Raw genomic sequence first — 20,352 nt, 5'->3', positions numbered from 1 at the left:
TACAGGGTGTCTGGAAAACTAACTGCAAGCTAATAGTCAGGTACGACAACAGATGGCGGGGTAATGAACTTGGGTTACGAGTCACTGACCAAACATCACAGTGAAGAGACTTATTGTGTTGGATCTGAAGAGTAAAACTAATGTGGAAGTGAAGAAACCTTGTGAACTGAAGATTAATTTAAGAAGAATAAAGATTGTGATGGCAATAAATTAAACTTGTGGTAGTAGGTAGGGGGTTTATAAGTACAAACATTAAACTAGCTAAGAGGCGAGACAATCCTTTATGTAGAATGCGCTGACATTCAATCCTACTCTTGAGTGATTGCGGGTGCCTATGTCTTAGCCTTGTCACAAATGAGGCATTTCTGATGCTCCAACTGCTGTTACACAACTCAGAGCGAAAGCACTGCTGGTACACCAGAAGCATCAAGAGTCAACTGCACTTAGCGGGCATTTCACAACGCTCAAGAACTTGAGACACTTGGAATTTTAACCTCATATTAATTATTAGGTTTTATGTTATTGGAGATACTTATATGTAGCGTAAACCTAGCAAAGTGGCAGAACATGCTTTATATAGCACCAGTGCTATGTTGTGCCACAAAAGCCCATTAAATAATCCAGGTAGAAGTTACAGATGCGTTTATACATAAAAAATATGTAAGAGAGAGGAAGGAAAGAGACTCAAACCAGGTGTGTGCGTTGTGGGGCAGGAGACCAGGTCCGGGAGGAGAGGTTCGTTGTAGTTATTTTCTCGAGGACAGAATTGGAGATACAAGTCTCAAATCTGAGACCACTTCACTTCAGGTGATCAAGATCTAGAGCAATCGTGTTTTCTTTGTCTTGGGGTCTCTACTTTCATCATCGTTCTGCATTCAGCTGGCTGCATCCAGAGAAGCGTTTTTAAGAATGTTTCAAATAACCTAATACAAACTATAATCTATCCCTAAACCATTACTCTCCTGAAGCACTGAAATACACCAGGAAAGAATTACAAAATATAGTTTTCTCTCGAACGGCTACATTTTAATTGGTGAATTAACATTCTACAAAGGGACGGTTGGCAAGAAAACGTCGTTTTTTCCCTGGGCCCTCGCAGAAATCAAATATAGCTTTGTGAGAGGCATACTTATGCCAACATGTACAGTTATTAATTGAAAACAAAAAAAATGGGACTCAGGCGTTCTTTGCTTAATAATGGCACGCTGCAATTAATTCCTTCCTAGACAAGCAGTCGACACAGTGACCACATGTAAAGGTGATATGTTCAAATTACTTTTAAAACGTGTATGGAAATGGAAAGTAAAACTTCCTATTTTGTCACGTAAAATATTCTATTATGTCAACACATAGGGTAAACTAGCTTCACTCTTGATGTAATAGAATAATGTGTCAGAAGAAGTCAGGCATCCCTCTGTGTAGCCATGACTCTACACCTTACTGATTTAGCCTCAGAGTTTACTCATATGGAAAGGAAACACACACACACCCCAGGACAAACAGGGAGACCAGAGGAAAAATATTTTAACAATGTCCCATGCCAATGATGACTGAATGCAGTCACATTGACTAGAACATTCTTTGTGGCAGGAGCACCAAGCTTTAAAATGCATCTTCTTAGCGTGACGTCATATGCTCCTCCCCAGTACAAGCTTCCTTGGTTAAAACCTACGTGTTGAAAACAGAGGCCATATTGACGAAAGAGGTATAAACCATGCCTTTCTTTCAAATAAAGATGCTTCAAAAAGTTCTACTTTTCCTATCACACTCTTCTTGGATCTCTATCAAGATGAGATTCTGGTAATGTCCTTTATTTTGGGGTGACGCACAATCTAATGAGAAGTGTACCGACTATTCAGAATACAACAAGATCAATAAACTGGAACACTCATATAGGTTTTTATATTGTCAAAGTTCAAAGAAATAGGTTGGCTGATCAGGGTCAACTTGGGAATCAAAGGTAGCCATTGCAAAAATGTTAAAACCAGCTCGGCTCCCTTTCTCCTCTATGATTCCCATCTCGCCAGTTTCAATTACCTGGGGGGCTGGAGAAAGTAGCAGAGGTGTCAGCAGCAACCCTCTACCTTGGAAACCAAGCTCCAGCTTACCAAGGAAATGTCAGAAAGAATAAACAGGCAGCCCGAACATTTGACTGATTAAGGAATAAAGCATCAGGCCTTTGATATTTCACATATTGCAGTGGATGCCTTTCTGCACCTAGGGCCACACTGATTGTTGACAAACTACAAAAGTAGATTCTCTTTGGATCTATTGAGAATCGAGTTCTATAAATCAAGAAATTCTATAAATAGAAAAATATATTATATTTCCTTGAAAAGATAAAGGCATGCATTACAGCCTTGGAGGAGGGTTGGAAGACTGGTCTGCTGCTCTTCAGCACATACTGGGCTGTAAGAGTGGGGATTTTCAATCTTATATGCCCAGTTTATATCTGTAAGGCAGTGCTGAAGACAGGCACTGCCAAAACTGACAGTATTTCTCAGGCTCACAGTGAGCCCTAACAGGTACATTTTCAAAAAATAGCAAGCTGTGCTTTTGGGCAAAATGCTCAAGGTGAGCCCTAAAAGGTAATTTTTCAGAAAATGGGAAGCTGTGCTTTTGGACAAAATGGTTCTTCTATCTCTGCTACTTAGAACTGATATATATGAATACAAAACAAAGTGGCTGTGCATAAGGTTCGCACCTCCTATACATAAGTATATTGTAATAAGGAAAGCAATGTCCATATGTTACATAAAGTACTGTTGAGGGTGCCAAACTGGTAAGCACCCAACCACTACCGGTGCAGTTGTGACAGTTGATAAATCAAACAACACCTGAAAATTCAAAATTGTTATACCAAGACACACCAAAAAAGTCCATTCCTTCTTGTTGTAGCAGTCAGAATTCCAATTCAACGTGAGTATATGGTAGCGATTTTATTCATCAAAATAATTGAGAGAGGTAGCAGCCATCATGAGTCCAGAGATACAACAGCCAACACGTGTTTAGTCAACAAGACTTTTTCAAGGCCTGAGACTAGGTATATCCTAATATCACCATCATTTCACATGGAGTACATCAGTTTTGGAGCGAACAAAGATCTTGAAAATAGGATGGTACCTGGTAGCCGCAATACATTATGCATCATGGTCACAATTTCCGAACGGCTTATCGTGGTCTTGTTTATTGCCTAGAGCACATAATTGATTTATATGGATTTGACCATCCTATTTTCAAGATCTTTCTTAGCTCTGCATTTCATGGCTTGTGAGGTTCAGCCAGCAGGAAATGGGTGGATAATTATAGGAAGAAAAACTATCAAAAAAGAACTTCAGACTGCAATTGCAAGTGATTGTTTAGGAACATTTCACAAAAGTCAGCATTTAAAGTATTTTCAGAGTGCTTGTATGTATGTAGGTATGTTTGTATGTATTGGTATTAAATAACGGAAACCTAACTAGGAAGCAACAAAGTACCTCACATTACATAGATAGTTGGCAGACTGTTTACAATTTTGTGCACATTAAGCAAGGAAACATAAATAAATTACACATTTTAGACAAAAGGAGATTAGACAATTTGCCGAGAACCGCACAATGCTAAGCCAATCGCTGAGGCCAGGATTCGAACCTGGATCCCACAGATTCCAAAGACGGCAGCTCTAGCCACCAAGCCATATCTCCTTCCTTGTCTTTAGAGATGGAAAGGTAAGAGAAGGACACTGTAAAGTAGACCTTTAAAGAAGAATTGTGCGTTTTCTTTCTCACCAGAATCTACAGACATTTTCAGACACTTTCACAACAAATTGTTCCTAATTTGTCGCTAATCTGGTGCATAACTATGCTCTTCGTATTTATGCTTACATGTCTGAGGACTAATGAACAAATTACTGACCGGGCTGAGATGAAAAATTTACTAAACGTAATTCTGGACAGTGCTGTAGCCAGTTTGGACATAGCAGAGGCAACACAGTGAGAACCCAAGAAAATAAATTTTTCTCTGCACCTTTCCTCTCTATAGTTTTGCCTACTCAAAGCTCCACCAACGCATCTTTCCTCTTTAATACCCACTACCAGACCTCATTTCTTCACTCAGCCTTAATTGTTACAATTATGTCTAACACAAAACTCACTCTGAAACTTGAAACTATCAGATTTCTATTTCCATGCTTCAGGTAGTTTCCTTCAAGCAGTAGGGCATGGAACACCAAATTACTACATCAAGATGAAAACTGGGATACTTACATGAGATAATGGAACAACTGCTACTTCTTAACATCTGCTCAAAAGAACTAAGCTGATCACCATACACATCAAAAAAAGTAAGAAATCTGGGGGTTATAGAAATCAATCTCTGACTTGTGGCACACATAATCAAATCACCAATGGGATCTTTATGCATCACTGATCTGCTGTGTTTCCTCTTTCCTTACCAGGACAAGCTACCATTCCCTTCATACATAGACCATCTCAACTGTATCTAATCATTGGACCCACTGTTTATTTGGTTTACACTATAAAATTTCAGAAAGACAGCTGTCAAGCAACACCGGAAAAGAAATATCAAGCCTCGTGTCTCACTAGTCCTTCGGGTCTTTACACCTGCTGGCTGTCAGTATAAGTATCAGCAATATGCATCACACAATGACCCATGCCTTGGATCACTCTCCTTTAACATAAATCTGAAACTACTGTTAAATCAGATCTTTATGCTCTAGGTTAGCCCCACTTTTATCTGTCCCTCCCTTAAAAAAAAATATTCTCAGTCCAGGGGTCTAACATTTGGAACACAATTGCTGCAAGAACAACAAAACTTGACTGCCATTTCAAATTTCAGAGTGCAGTAGTTGGGATGGGAATGTCTCAGGCATAGTAAACAGTTGTGTACCCCTGCCCTGAGTGACCCACCTGCATGTAGTAGCTGGCATTTTGAATTGTTGCGTCCCAGCTCACACACTAATCGAACATGTGCATTGAGGGCTAGGTCTTTCCTTTGACTCAGAGTTTCAGAGCCCAGTTCTGAGACCTGGAGGGGCAGATCAAGTCTGGCATCTTAAAGACACAAGACTACTGTCCATGACCTGGCTTGTTGACATTAGAACATGGTTGCTGTGTCCCGTTTTTATAATTATAGCACCAAATAGTTTCTCTGAATCAGAAGGAGTAGGCTGCCTACTGGTCCAACTCATGTAAAGGCATGCTTGTATGAGATACACAGACCGTTGCACTGACATCACATTTGCCTGTTGTGCTTGCCATGAGCAAAAGCTGATATCAGGACTTTGTGTGGCTTTGAGTGTGAGATTGCCAAGACCAGTGGGGTCTATTTGGATGGGCTCCTGGTTTCACATGGCACAAGATAGAGGTGGTGGAATGGCATCCCCAGACAGTGGAAATGCATTGCCTGCATTCCTGTGCTGAAGTGGGTAATCCTAAACTCAAAAGTGCAGGAGGTTGGTGATAGGGCTGCCTTTAGAAATTCTATGGTAACCCTTTCAGTAGGAATCGCTGAATAGTTCTTCCTGAGCACTGCCATTTCGGTTAATGGTGGGAATATGAAATTATCCCAACAGATTCTGTTGATAGACTAAGGGAGGCTTCTAGGCTGGGCCCTTCCCTTGTTGTCCTTCACAGGGTGCTACTTTTAGGAAGGCTGATGAAAGCCAGGTGCAGAGGTTTGTCACATCATTGTGCTCATGTTTTGGGTACTTTTGCCGGTAGTCAGCATTGTCACTACCTACTTCGAGAGTCATCCCCTTTCACAAAGCCTGTCTGCACTGCAGAAAGAACAAAAAATATGTAATCCATTCCAAACCAGTTCCTAGGCACTGACAGGGGGGATCAACATTCTGTGTCTTGGAAATGTGTATTAAAGTGGAACACAATCTGCCACACTTTGTTCTAGTTACAAGTTCTTCATGACCACAGAGAGGCGTGCACTGCACAGTACTGGAGGAACTGTTGTGATCCTGAAATGGTGTATGTATAATCGTAAGTCTCCAGAGGTGAAAGACCATCACTTCAAGGCTGTGCGTTTTGATGAGAGCTGCAGGTCTGCCTGTGACCTTGGGAGCCTTTCTGACCAGCTGAGAAGGGGGAGGGGCGGGGGTGGAAAGAGTCCTCTCATAGGAGAGGACTTCCCAAAGAAACAGAAGTTCAGCTGCCGAGCCTGGACGAGGGACGGTCCTGAAGAGCAGAGTGTTTGTGGGAGGATAAAATGCTAAAAGCATACTTATTCATCTAACCTCCTAGGTAAAAGAAAACTGAATCCTCCCTATTGAGCAGGCAGGCTTCAGGAAGGAGCATAACACCCTAAATAATATTATTTTAATGCAGATCATGAATTAAAAATATGTTCTGCTTAGGGGTGGGGTTGTATACTCCACTTTTATTGACTTTTCTACAGCTTTTGACAGGGTAGTCCGTAAGTTATTAAGGAAGAAACTATCAAAATAGGGCGGCATTTCTCGTACCTCCTCTCGGTCTATCAAGCAAAAATTCCATCTTCTATCCTGTATGCCATCGAGGGAATCAATATCTTGAAACGGGAGTTTCTGAATAAAATTGAAGGCCAGATTCTAAGAAGCCTAGCTGCCTGTAGTAACTAGTAACTCAGTTTCTGTGGCAACTTTGAGGGTTAGAATTTGTTTTCAGAGTTTCTATATACAGGACCTAGCTGCAATAATTCGGAGAGCTTATTGTTTAGCCCAGAGTACAGCACGATCTTTAAGATCCTTAGCCTATAAAGAAATATTTGGCTCACTAAGAGATAATTCTCACTTTTATAGAAATATTAGCCATGTGATGCAAATTCTTCAGTTAGATGTTCATTCGCAGTTATCTCAACAACCCTTGTTATTTAAAAAGAGTCTAAAAAAAGCTACAAGGGAAAAAAGTGTCTTACTGGACATGGAGTTTTGCACTAAAAGGTGGAGGTTAAGGGCACTAACAACTTTGGCAATTTTTAATTATCCACAACCCTACTTACGGTGCAAAATTACCCCACGGAGTAAGACGTTTCCTCATCTTGTTGAGATTTAACCAATTACCTCTAAGAGATTTAACTGCTAAGTGGGATGGTTCCTCGAATATTTGTGATCTTTGCCAGCTAGGGATACAAAATTTTATGCATGTGCTATTTGTTTGACCATCCTTATAAGAGTTACGGAAAAAATGGTTGAAACCGTTATGTGTGAAATTCAAACATATTTTCTTATGAAAGGGTATTGAAATTCTTGTATAATCCTCCAAATGAAATATTCAGTTTTAGGATGTTTCAATTTTTTAAGGTCTTTTTACATTTTTATTGACTTCAGCACTCGATTTACAGTCACAATTTTGAATGTTTTGGTATTCTTATTCTAGGGATGTATGATAGGTCCTTTGGTCTGGGTGCAGGCATCAACTCTCCTGTTAACTGGTATTTTATTCTCTATTTTTAAAAATTGGTTATTTATCAAATAGTGTTATTATGTAAATACTGTATGATGTTTAACTCATAAATGTTGGGTTGCGGCCTGATTACTTCGTACTTAAATATTTTTTTGTTTTATGTCTTTGTCTTTTAAATAGTACTAATGGTGGGCGTGTATTTATTTGATATGGACCGCATTATTATTTTTATATCTTTTGTTTCAATGTTGGGTGAACATGTGGACCTCTGTAGAGTTCCAAATCGTGAAATAAATAAATTGAATTGAAATTCCAAGTGAGAGTAACCAGAGTTTCCCGACTCTGCCTGAAGGTCTCTCGGTCACCCGGAGTGATTCAAATTTAAAACAACATAAGAGAATCTGCTCAACACTCCCTCGCCCCTCCCAAGCTTGCTGCAACACCCACTACCAAGACTACATAATTCTACTTCCTGTTCACCAAACCGGGAACCAACACTATGGACTAGAGGATAAAAGCCAACCTCGGCATTACTGATACCTGCCTGACCATAGCAGCGGCAGCACCCCTCATCTAAGTTGTCCTCCCAGATCCCACAAACTCAGATGACACCAATTTCACCTTTATGTAAGATTTGAGATTGCAGTTTATTGGATGATTACCAACTTACAAGCAATCCTTTACCCTACATTCCCTTCCTTACTTAATGAGCCTGTGCCCTCTTTACCATAGCCACAAGCACTGTGCCCTACACTGAGTGCTCGCTAGTCTGCCCCAGTACGTCCCTGCATACCTCCTTCCATCCCATCACCCCTGACTAGTCAGGGCTCAGCTCCCTGGTGGTGGCTTCCACTACAGCAGCCATATCCACACCACATCAGAAGGGGAGCGGCACACCAAGGAGCATAATAGAGCTCCTAGAGCTGCTGCCCTTGCAAAGGGTTCTGCACGAACAGTAGCAGGCAAGGCTACTTAGCCAAGTCACTGCACCCACAAGTGTGACTGCTTACTTGCGTGGCTGTAGCCACATGCGCACGCTTAAGCATAACAAGTGCCCAATATCTCAGATAAAACTGTTACCTGAATGAACATTGAATGTAAACTTTACTACAAATGTGTGTATGATCCATGCTATAACAACAACCGTGTTTAAGGAGCTATGTCTAGTAAAGGAAATAAGGACCGACTTATAGGTAACAGAAACCAAGGAAGCTGCACTCATAGTGAGTCTGTAGCCGCCCTTAAACCTAGTCTACTGATTGTTTGTGTAGATAATCCTTGCACTATGCAACCTTTTAGTGATCAACATTTCTTGTGTGTAATGTCTTGTTTTCTTTTGATTGAAGTACTTCTCTTTTTTACTAAAAGAGAATCAAGGACTAAAAAATTATTGGTGGTTTGGCTACTTGCTTTCCCAAGCTCTTCCGCCATCGCTACCTTCCTGAGAAGAAAGTGGCTGCTTCATCTAGCTTCCCTGAGAGTCAAGAGCAGAAAGAGTATAGTAAGGCCAGTTTGCTGAGCCACTGTAGGATTGGCCACAGAAGCGAACAATCACAACCTGCACAGATGTGGCCCAGTATCACCCACCTCTCCTGTGGCCACCAAACGGGGAATAGCAGTGTTAACAAATCGACAATTTCGATTCACATAAATGTAAGACACAAACCACTTGTTTTCTAAATAGATGTAGGTACCCATTTACGTGGTGCATGCACTCTCACACATACCTACAACACTTTACGCTTATGAGCAGACAATAGTCGCTTGCACCATGACTGAAGCAAGTCTCTGACCTTTATATTTCATGGCCAGTACCTTTCACAGTGGTCTTACTACTACCAACACCCCTTCAGCCATGCACTCCGAAATATCGAACAGGGATTCATGGTCAATCGGAGGATTTTTCTGTCTCGTTAAGCCAGGGTATGAGGAGCTATACAATTGCCACAATATACCTAGGTAACGAATACAGCGAGGCTGTCAAACATGCATGAGAACTCAGAAAGATTTCCACTCACTGTATGTATTGCACGATGCAGTGAAATGTGCTGTTCCGGGCGAAGCACGGCCGCATGTCGCTGAATATAATTGTTAGCGCGGAATACATGCATTCCAATTCTATCTGTGTGCTTTATGTGTTTGCAAAGAAAAGGGAAGAAAGGGGAAGTGGGCATGTTTTGTGTAATACGCTGCTGGTTGCATCGTCAGCACACTGTGAAATTCCACGGTTGCTCTAAATCACTAATGGGAAGCAGAGAAACCGGAAGAAGGGAACAGAAAAAAGGGGGAGCAAAAAAAGAGGGAAGGCAGCCAGAAGAGAGGATGGCACAAGAGAATGGGGAAGAGGAGTCAGCACGGGAGGGAGGAGGGGGCAAGGGAGAGAGGCGAGGAGCAGGTACCTTATGTAATTGTTTGCACTTTCTGCACGCAGACAGCTACATAACAGCATTTGTGAGGCGTATGGTGTACCCAGATATGTTCCATCATTCAGAGTGGATGTATATGTGTGCTTTCTTACATTCGTCTATACATATTTGTGTTTTTACAGTGTAGCTTGTAGTAACGGGTGCTGTAGCGACATGTGTCCTTCGATTTTGTTCTGATTGCACACGGCGCATAAATGAGTTATTGTAAAGTGCAACTACACTTGTGACTGGCAGAACTGGGTGGCGTACATTCCTGATTAAGCCAGCTCCAGGAATATTCGATTATCCGGAGACAGTCCCGTCCTCCGCGTAAGGTAGTGACATCTGTTTGCATTGATTGGAGTGGAGTCGGTGTTTACCATATGGTGTATGTTTGGAATGGTGTCTATTTAGGGTGTTTGTGCATCAGTTTCCATGCGATTGGCATGTAATAGGCTCTTTGTCTTAGCCTCCTCGGCTGCCCGATACTACAGTCCCGTAGCCCACCTAGCCTCGTAGCCCTGAGAGAAATCCATACGAATGTATGATAGGAAACAACGGGTGAGGGAAGCACGGCCGAAGAAAAACACGTCTGCCCTGCCAGGGCCCACCCCGCAAAAATGCTGCTACTAAATTGTTTGACTGCAGTAATCCCTGCCGCACTAGAGATCGGTTAATGGTTAACTTGGCTCCCATTAGGATTCCTCAGCTCTCAATCATGGGACTTGTTGGGTACACAGCCCCCACCCCCCACAGCGCCCACCTTCCAGGCATCTAGCATGAAGGCTGCTGCTACGAGCAGAATGGTAATGAGCTGCTCTCCGACAGAACAGTAGGAGAAGGCCTCGTGAGTCATCCAGGGATGCTGCAGCTGGGGCAGGGCTGGGCTCTTTACAAACAAGGCCAAGGACATCGCTGGACATAGGAACGGAGCACATTAAAGAGGGTCACAAGATTCTGCTATACGAGAGAATATGTAATTTTTTTCAGTACAGAAAAAAACAGGTTCCAAACGGTATTTTTGAAGCTTCGTGTAATTTATTCTCCCGCTTGAGAACCTGGAAATAAACAAAAAATGGAAGAGTAAAACGGCCCCGGTTATTGGAGCTGGAGATTTTCTTGGAAAGCACTGGCTCTCCTAGAGATGAGGAGTGATACTGCAGAGCTACTCGTCTTCTAGTGCTGGAATCCTACCCCGGGAAAGGGTCGTCGGGTTCCAGCCAAATAGCCAAACCATAGTGTTCTCAGTGGCCCCAGAGTCCTGGAGGTCACGCTTCGATTGCTCCCAGTCATTGTGCCTTCCAAGAGTGCTGCCGTTTAAACAGTACTCTGCTAGGCGTCCTCTAATTTGGTCTGAGCTATGGAATGCCAGAGAACATCCATGTAGTGCTGAGGCAAGATCACAGTCACCTATGTAAAACCAGCATTCAATGTGCTGTTGCCCTGGATGCAGCCCATTCTGGAGGATCACAGCCCCTTGGTTTAAAAAGTGCTTTTCATTGTGCCAAGCCGGGGAACCTGCCTTCCATTTCCTGGAAAGCAAGGCATAAGATTATGCTGCCACACTCTTCAAAAGGTCCAGATGATATATAGTTAAGTGTTTGGGTTCCTGATGCAACCTCTTTCTGCAAGACTATAAAGTCAGTGGTTCAAGATCCTCTCTCCGTGGTGCTGGGATATTGGACACAAACGTTGTGCTGCTGATCCCAGAATGCAAACCCTTCCTACAGATGCCCCAGGGCAAGGGTAAGAACTAAGCCTTTTGTGATAATGATGTGGACAGTGGCTGATACTGTCTATCCCAGAAGAACCACTTTGGCCTGAAGTCCATGGTTCAGGACAGAATAGGAAATATCTAGCTAGCCTCGTGGTCCAGGTGCACTCTTCAATAAAAACCATGACACTAGGGCACTCCAAAACAATCCTTACAGAACACTATTTTAGGATTTCTCTTACAGTAATGGAGCCCAAATCCTGCCCTGCATAGGCTACCATTATAATCCTTGCAGATACATCCAGTGCTTAATTTGTGCTTGTTGTTTCCGGTGCAAGCACCAGCACTTATTTTTGAGGATCGGCGCTTAATGTTCTGCCTTGAGCATTTACTGCGAGCTCAAGGCACCCATGAGAAAGACGGAGGGAGAGAAAAACGAAAAAGCGTCACAATGGGAGAAAGCGGAAAGCAGCAAGAGTGAGCTGAAGGGGCAGGAAGTGGCTTTAAATGGATTGAAGAGGCCCAAGATGGCTTCAGGATTACACTGTCTCAGTATTCCGTGTTCGTATATTTAATTGCAGCAGCCGCGTGTTTAAGAGGAGGGCTTTGGGCACCGGCACGTTTTTATTTACAAATTAAGCACTGGATACATCCGGATCTCTTCCTGGCATGTGTAAAGCTCCACTTTAGTAGACCAGCCTCACAGACATTAAATTATATGCCTTGACTTCAATAGCTCTCCCTGATTTCTGCTCAACTGTGGGGTGGATGTTGCAGTTGCTTATTTTACAGCCCACACTGTACCAGGTTTCAATAACGTAAGATGTCATCAAATACATTATGATCCTTCTGCTTATTTATGGCTTAAAATATGTCCTTACATTGGTGTAAATACCTATTACTCTATGCTTACTAGACACATCCGCCTAGTATATGACGTGGGCGTGCTTTGCAATGATCTCTTACCAACGGAACACTGTGCACAGCCAATTGGGCCTATGTTTCATGGTATGCCCTGCAATGGCCCCTTCTCCACGGGTCAGGTAAGGACATGATGCTCTCTACGGTACTTGGGCCTCAACACAGGCCTTGCTCGGGGCATGCTCGCGATAGAGCTGTTTTGAGGCCAAAGCTGATGACAAGCTCTGCATGTTGCTGTGGTGATGGAGCGGCAGTGCCGGTCCACTGACTGCGGAGCCACAAGGGCTCAAGACATGCCCTGCACTGCGCGTCAATGCAGAGCCCTGTATCCATAGCCCGCATGTGGCCTACAGCCGTAATGCAGGCGCCGTTCTTCACAGTTCTGTGCATCTAGAAGGCAGTGGCATCTTAGAGGCGGGAGGCTCAAAAATATTTGCATGTGAGCGCCATTTTGCGTTATGTCATTGGACCCCCTCCCTCCGCGGCAAACAGCCGAGGCCAATGTGCAGCACATGTCCAGCATGGTGCTGCCGGTGCCCCCAGTGACCAGGGCACGTCCGGTCGATAGTTCTCATTTGAAGCCCCACCCCTCCCCGCCCACGCCCTGGTGGTAGTGGCCGCGCAGCCTGCTCCCGGTACTCACCGGCGGGCGATGCCTTCCGTGCCCGGCTCCAGCCGCCTTGTGAAGCCTCGGCTGTCGGACTGTAGCCGGAGCGCAGGGTGCGTAAGCCGCTCCTCCCAGGCTCTGAAACGATCCCCTGCTCCCTGCTTTCAGTGCTGTCACTGCCGGAGCTCCCCGCTCCTGCTTTATTACGGAAGCAGGATGTGGTCTCGCCTGCTGCCCCCGTGCGGGATGTGCAGCTGATCCGGAGTCCAGTGCCCGTTGTCTGCTCCTGGGCTGAAGGGTACTCTCTTCCACGCGTGGCCGATGAACGCTCCTATATTCCGAGCACCTAGGCAGATTCCCTGCCCTGCTCTATCCCGGAAGGCAGAAGCGGCTGCTCCGCGGGCCCTTTCCGTGCTACGGATGATCCGATGCTTTCAGCGCTGTCTCTGAAGCTCCCGGAGCCACCACTGCCGGGAATGGCGCAGTGCTGCTGTTGTCACGGCAACCGAGGGGCGGGAGGAGGATGAGGTTGGAGGGGAGCGAATTCTGGGAAGAACGTATTATACATTCTATTAAATATACAAAAAAGGCAAAATCCACCTCCTTCCGCAAGTTAAAAGTATAGCGCAGCTCAAATTATTGCACGCAGCCTGAAGCCAGCACACAGGCACTTCATGATGAGGACAGGGCCAACAATGACCTCTTCAGGTTAGAGCCCTTCTCTACACAGGCAGGGTCAGGAATGACCTTTCCACATGGCAGTGTTATCAAGAATCTCTATATACGGGCACAGCCAACCTCAGGAAGTACCATTCCACACTAGCAAAGACACTACACCCACCCTAGGCATGCGAAGCTAGGCTGGGTACAACAAAAACGTAAACTAGAGACTGATCAGCAAGGCCATCCCAGGCAGGACCCCCCTTTAGTTGCAGTCAAGGTCATTAAGGACCCCTATGCTAGAAGCTCAGCAAATACATCTGCATACATGCATGTCAGCTAGCGATCACCCCACAAATGCAAGATCAATAAGAATTCTCTTACAGACAGGGAATAGCAATGTCTTAGTTATTAATATCAAGAACATGTCCTTGAGGGAAGGTCAGCAAGTATGTGACTGGTAGAGCTGGAATCAACAAGGATTTCCCTTCCATGTAAGGTCACAGCAAGGACCTACCATTATTTGCAGCCACAACAAGACCTCATATACAGGAAGGGTAAGCAAGGATCTTCTTCCCTTACAGGATGAGTCAGTGATGGAGCATTTCTTCCTTTGCAGGAATCAATGCTTGATGAGGTCAATAAATCTTTGGGCCTAGCATAAGGGTGTGGAGACAAATCATAAAATTTCACATCTTAGTCATGTTCAAACTAACAGTATGACCAATGTGGCCACACAAGCAACACTCCAGTTGCAAATAAAATTAAGGAGTTTTATTACAAGCTCAAACTCAGTCATATAGACAATTCTCAAAACAAAGTTAGAGAGACACAAAATCAAAAAGGGCTGACATAGGCAACGGAAAAGATTAAAACAAATGAACATTAGCAGAACTAAACAATCAACAAAAACAATATAAAACATCAGGAGAATCACCTGATGTACAGAAAATAAGCGCTGTTCAGTTCTTACAAGCATCAAGACTATTTAAAGTCATCTAATTTAAGGTAATTTAGCAAGGGAAAACCCTACAGATTAAGTAATCAAGGATTAACGTGTTGGGCTAAACACGTGGGCAAAAACACTAAAGTATTTGGAAAAAGGAAATCTGGGATAATAAATTACTATCTAAAAGGGGGAAACTGTAAGTAAAAAGGGAAGGCGTCAGCATTTCAGAAGCTCGGTCAAGAGTCTTCTTCTTAGGGTCAGGAAAAAATCTCTAAGTCTCAGCAAAGAAGCTCAAAGGAGAAAGCGTAGAGAGGATGGTACGTCTCAGAGTCCAAGGGGTTCAGCATCTAAGGGTAGGCAAAAAGATATGCCGCTAATCCATAGTTGGAATGGTATATTAAAGTTCAGAGGGCAAGATAATTCATCAATCCATCAGTCCACATGATGTAGAAGATGTAACATGCAATAGAAATCGACCTGGTGACACATACTGCTACTTGGCCACACATTACCATTATCAACAGGTAGGATATATTCCATCAGTTCTCATCCATGCAACTTTGATACATTTTACATATGTTGCCAGTCCACAGTTCCGAATGTACCATACTCCTGGACAAATTCCTAGTCTCATTATGCATAGGGGGCTCCAACCTTTTCTGTAGCAAAAGCTACTTATGTTGATGAAAATCATCCAGAGCTACAAATATGTTTAGAATTTTAATACTGATCACATCAGACAAGTTTACATGTTTGCTTTAAATATACACTTCTACAGTTTTTGTAGGCTAGGCTGCACACAGGAGAGCTACTTATGGGTGGCCAAAGAGCTACTTGTTGGAGGCACCTGCATAGACATCTATTATCAAGCTAATATTCTCATGCAAACTAATTCTGGAAGAAATATTTACGTTAACAAGAATGAATAAACATTTTCTGCACAGTTGTGAAGCAGGGCCATACAGGCCTCACTTAGGCTAATGCACTGAATTTTAGTACATATTTAGCATCTTAACCCATAATTCCATATTAACAAGCAACCAGACTTGTTCATGTTACAATCCAATACATTATTTTTCTGCTTTCTGCAGCTGTGCCTGTGTGTGTGTGTGTGTGTGAGTGTGTTGGTTGGAGGGAGATGATGCTTTTCTTCTCATATGGAGGAGCCCTGCTGCTCTGATCTCTACCTCTCTCAGATGACCTCCTCACTCTAGCGGTGGTGTGTGTGTCACAACCGTGAAGTCTGGGTAAGGAAGGATAGTGGCCTGCCACAAGTCAGGTATGCGTTTTTCTGCAATGACAGAAGATCCCAAGTCATCCCCTGCGAGATCTGGATGAAGTGAGAGGCAGCCCTTATGCTTGACCCAAAGAAATCCGCAGTTCTACTGCAGGGCTGCACATGCCATTTTGTGTTTGAATTGAAGATGATGCATGAGACTAGGAGTCTGTGAAACCACAAAGCTGTCCTCACCACGGGCCAGGATTGAGCCTAAAATATGGGGATCATATCCTTAATGTCCTAGACTTGCTGTAGAGGTAAAAGGACTTAAAAGCCACTGTGTCCGGTACAGCTCCACTGAAGGCAATCCTCTATGTGGGCCAGAGGTGTGACTTTGGCTCGTTGATGGAACACCCAGCAGATGTCAGGAGTTCAGATGTCGTCCAGAGGTGGTCTATGGCTGACTGCGATGAGCGCACCTTGAGTAGTCAGTCCTTGAGGTACGGCACACATATGTCCTTGACTTCCAAGTGATGGTGACCACTCATCACTTTTGTGAAAACCGAAGGGGCAAAGGTAAGGCTTAAGTGGAGAAAATGTGAAGTGCTCTGACCCACAGTTAATTGTAATAACATTTGGGACTGCAGAATATGTATACGAAATGATGCATTCTTCTAGTCTAGGGATTTCGTCAAGTCTCCAGGGTCCAAAACAGAAAGAATCTGGAACAAGGAGAGCATCTTGAATTTGTCTTTCCGCAAAACAGTTTTCAGTAGATGGAGATCCAGTGTAGGACTGAAGCCTCCATCTTTCAGTTTGAGGTACCAGCCCAAATAGCACCCTTGTTCTCTCTCTAAACCCAGCACCTGTTCTATGGCACGCTTAGCGAGCAGGTGTTCAACTTCTTGTAGCAAGATTGTGGAATGGTCTTTTGACAGTTGCACTAATTGGGGGGGGGGAGACAGGTCAGGGAGTAAATGAAAAGCTGGGTATAGCCCCTTGGAATATATGTAAGATCCATCTGTCTAACGTGATTGTTCCCCAGCTATGGAGAAAATGCAGAATCATGCCTCCTATTGACCTTTGAGGATAAGTTAAAGTGACTTAGCAGCAGCTGTTGCAGAAGAGGAAGTAGAGGAGAGCTGTTACTTGTGATGCCAACAGGGAAGGCTGCCACCACGCCCCTACCCCAAAAGGACTGGGTCTGCTGCTGAACAGGTTGGTCCCCTAAGCTTCCTGTGCTGCCGGCAGAACTGCTTGGTGGGGGGACCAGAATCCCAATGATCGTGTCATGTCTTGCATGTCCTTAAATCTTTCAAGCGCTGTATCGGCCTTCTCCCTAATTAATGGTGCAGTCACTGGGCATGTCCATAAGGGCCAACTGGACAGCTCCTTCTAAGCAAAAAACTGGAGCAAAGGTACTCACAAACATTTTACCAGGTGTCAGAAAGTTTGCCTTGTGATATGACTGAGGGCATCACTGATGCCAGCAGGATGGAGGTCAGGGTTTGGAGGGTAGGGTGAATTAGCAGTAAAGTGCACATAGGGAAAGCAAAGCATTTACATCTAGTGTTTGAATTGCACACAGTGAAACCAATAATCTGGGATTAATCCCTGCGTCTTCACTTAACTAAGTTGTGTGAGCCTAAGTAAATGTTATTTTACTTTCCCTCCTTTTTCTTCATTCATGTTTAAAAACTATCAATTAAAATGCTTCTTATTTCACTAATATAATCTGATGTACTGAGGTGAAACAGTTACGCATGTTAATGATATACACTTTTTGAATTTTGAACCAACTTTATCATACCTTTACTGCAAGATGTTTTTTTGAAAATGATGGTGTTTCTAAATTTTAAATAGTGCAAGACACACTAGTTACTTCCTTTCTTTAACTTAAAATAACTTTAACATAAATACATGCCTGTTTATTTAACATCATTTTAATGTTTGTGCTGAGTTGAGTCCAGTGCTAATGTCAATCAGGGGGCTGCATATAAAGGTCAGGAGGGCCAAATGCGCCCCCGGGCCGTGCTTTGAGTATCACAGCAATGGAGTCAATAGCTCTGGCCAACCAGTCATTGGTGTCCTAAGCTGCGCTCATGATGTACTTCACAACGATCAGGCCATCTTGTATCCTTTGAGCCAGGGAGACACTAAGGTCTTCCAGAATGGCTATTTAGATTTAGCTGGCCATGCTGGCCAAGCATGGATGTACCTAACAAATGACAACCACTTTAAAGGAACATAAAGCTAAACTGTAGAAAAGAACACTCTCTTTCCAAAGGCAGCAATAAGTTTGAGTATTCAGAGGACTGGCCAGAAAGGCATTAGGAGTGACTTTACTTGTCAACTCCTATAATATCATACTTTCAGGCGTACGGTGCCTTGTCAGACAAACAGGTGCCGACCTATGTCACCTGGCAACAGGTCAATGGACCCAAGTGGCCGTTAAGGTGTCCGTAAGAGCATTGTTGAATGGCAATATGTGGCTCAAAAGTCAGACTTAGCTGAAGGATCCTAGTTAACAAGTCTACCTTGGTTTCACCTGTAGAGAACTGTAAATCAAGCACTTTTGCTGCCCTTCATAAAAGCACTGCAAATGAGGCCCTTTCTTCTGTTGGTGGCCTAAGTGGCAAGTATAAATTAGTCTCAGGCAATGTTTCTAGCCCACTGGGATTTAAGAGAGAGCCCATTATCAGTATGGTGTGGGGGAAGCAGGTTGTCTGCCTCCTTGTCAAAAATCAATGCCATGGGGAACATTTATGTTGACCTTAAGCAGTAGAGTTTGATCCAAATAAGGCCTCCAGCTATTGATAGTACTGAGATCTAGGATTATTCTCTGGTTGCAAATTGGCTGGTTGTGCCTTTGTGATCTCAGAGCATTGCATAGGCCTGGAGGTAGCAGGCGAATGCTCGGGGTCAGATACAGACATCAGGATCAGATCTTGAGCCGGCACCAGCAGAGTTGGCATCAGCACTGGCACAGAAGTAACTGATGTGTACCATGAGGTTGAAATGGAAGCATGAACGACATCGGAAAGGACCTAGCAGGGACAGGTGATTGCCCACCAGTGGCACCCTTCACAGCTCTGCTGGGCCCAAAGGTGTGTCAGAGCGAGACAGAAGCATCTGAAGAAGGTGTAGCATAGTCTCCTTGAAGGGCACAATTAGCTACAGGAAGAACAATGGCTAGGGAGTTCAGGACATACTGCGACCACCTGTGGGACTGGATCAGAGTCTGAAGATGCTCATGGGCTGACCCTTTGATTGACACCTTTCTGCCTTGATTTCAATAGCGGGATGGAGGTCAAGTCCCACTTGGTCTTCTTGCGTTTATGACCACCTTTGACTTACTGGAAGACTTCAAGTGGGAACGAGACTTCACAGGGGACTGACTTGATGAATGGGATCACAAATAGCCTCACGACTAGGAGCAGGATCTCTGTTTCGACCACAACCTCTTCTTATGTTCGGTGATATCGTTTTGACTATTGCTTCATGATCGCTTTCAGGTGCATGAGGGTGAATTTATCGCACAACATTGAGCATGATGGCAGTCCAAAACACTGTTGTGTGAGTCTGTGACCAGAACATTTCTTTTTTCTAAATCATTGAAAAACGAACTAAGGTTATAGCAGAGCTCCAGATCCACCTCAAAGGTTACAGAACGAAAGGAACTGATGTCAGCACATAAGGGTGGAACTTATATACGGATCTGCTGCATCACCCTCAAAGCTGAATGGAGTTTACAGCAGAACTATGTGGCACTACATACTGGTGCGTGACAACACTGAAGTAGACATTCTCCATATATAATCCGGTGACTATGGATATTCTTACAGTAGGCAATCTGTGGCTAGCAGTACAAGTTACCGAATAAACAAAGGCATTACAGACAGGGTTAGCATAGGTCTCTTCTAGTCAGCAAGGGATAGAATGGATCCCTCTCATAGTGGCAAGGTTATGATGGACTACCATACACAGCTGGGTAAACAAGAACCACCTCCAAACAAACAAGACAGTTAAGAGAAAACTGCACATACAGGTATGGCCACAGGTTTGCTCCCAAACAGGCTGGCTAAAATGACCTTTGAGTACAAGAAGGTCAAGAATCATCTCCAATATCAATGGACGCCAAGGAGTTTTGCTGGGTCTGCAAGTATCTTCACACACATAGAGACGGCAAAGAACTCCCTAAACAGTAAGTCCATTGAGGACCTTGCACATAGGCAAGGCTCACACAATCCTTCCTGAAGTCAGGCTCAGCAAGGACGTCTCTGCATAGGCTTGGTCAGCAAGGATATATAAAAGATAAAGGTATCTCATATTTTTCCTATAGCAATGGCCTTACCTATTCCCAACATATAAAGGACCAGAAACAGCCTCTAAAAACTGTCCTTATAGCCGGACACAGACATTTAGGCTGCACGTCTATTCGTCCACGCAACCTTCTTTGGCCCAGATGCACACCTTCCCAATT

At 43.8% G+C, this 20,352-nt stretch overlaps 1 protein-coding gene across 9 annotated transcripts in view; it reads right to left on the bottom strand.

Annotated features, from left to right (window-relative positions):
- The window catches only part of TANC2 (tetratricopeptide repeat, ankyrin repeat and coiled-coil containing 2), a 1,999,198-nt gene that overhangs the window by 1,007,212 nt on the left and 971,634 nt on the right, over positions 1 to 20,352 (bottom strand). The window contains exon 1 of one of the 9 annotated variants that reach the window (XM_069238007.1): positions 13,078 to 13,482. The exons of the other annotated variants lie outside the window; for them this stretch is intronic. The gene's annotated coding sequence lies outside the window, so the exon portion shown is untranslated. Of the gene's footprint in view, positions 1 to 13,077; positions 13,483 to 20,352 lie in introns of those variants that run through there. 9 annotated transcript variants of the gene reach the window in all.

Source organism: Pleurodeles waltl, chromosome 6, assembly GCF_031143425.1.
Source record: "Pleurodeles waltl isolate 20211129_DDA chromosome 6, aPleWal1.hap1.20221129, whole genome shotgun sequence".
Classification (NCBI taxonomy): domain Eukaryota; kingdom Metazoa; phylum Chordata; class Amphibia; order Caudata; family Salamandridae; genus Pleurodeles; species Pleurodeles waltl.
Note: the sequence above shows the minus strand (reverse complement) of the source record. Positions and strands in the feature narration are given on the sequence as shown.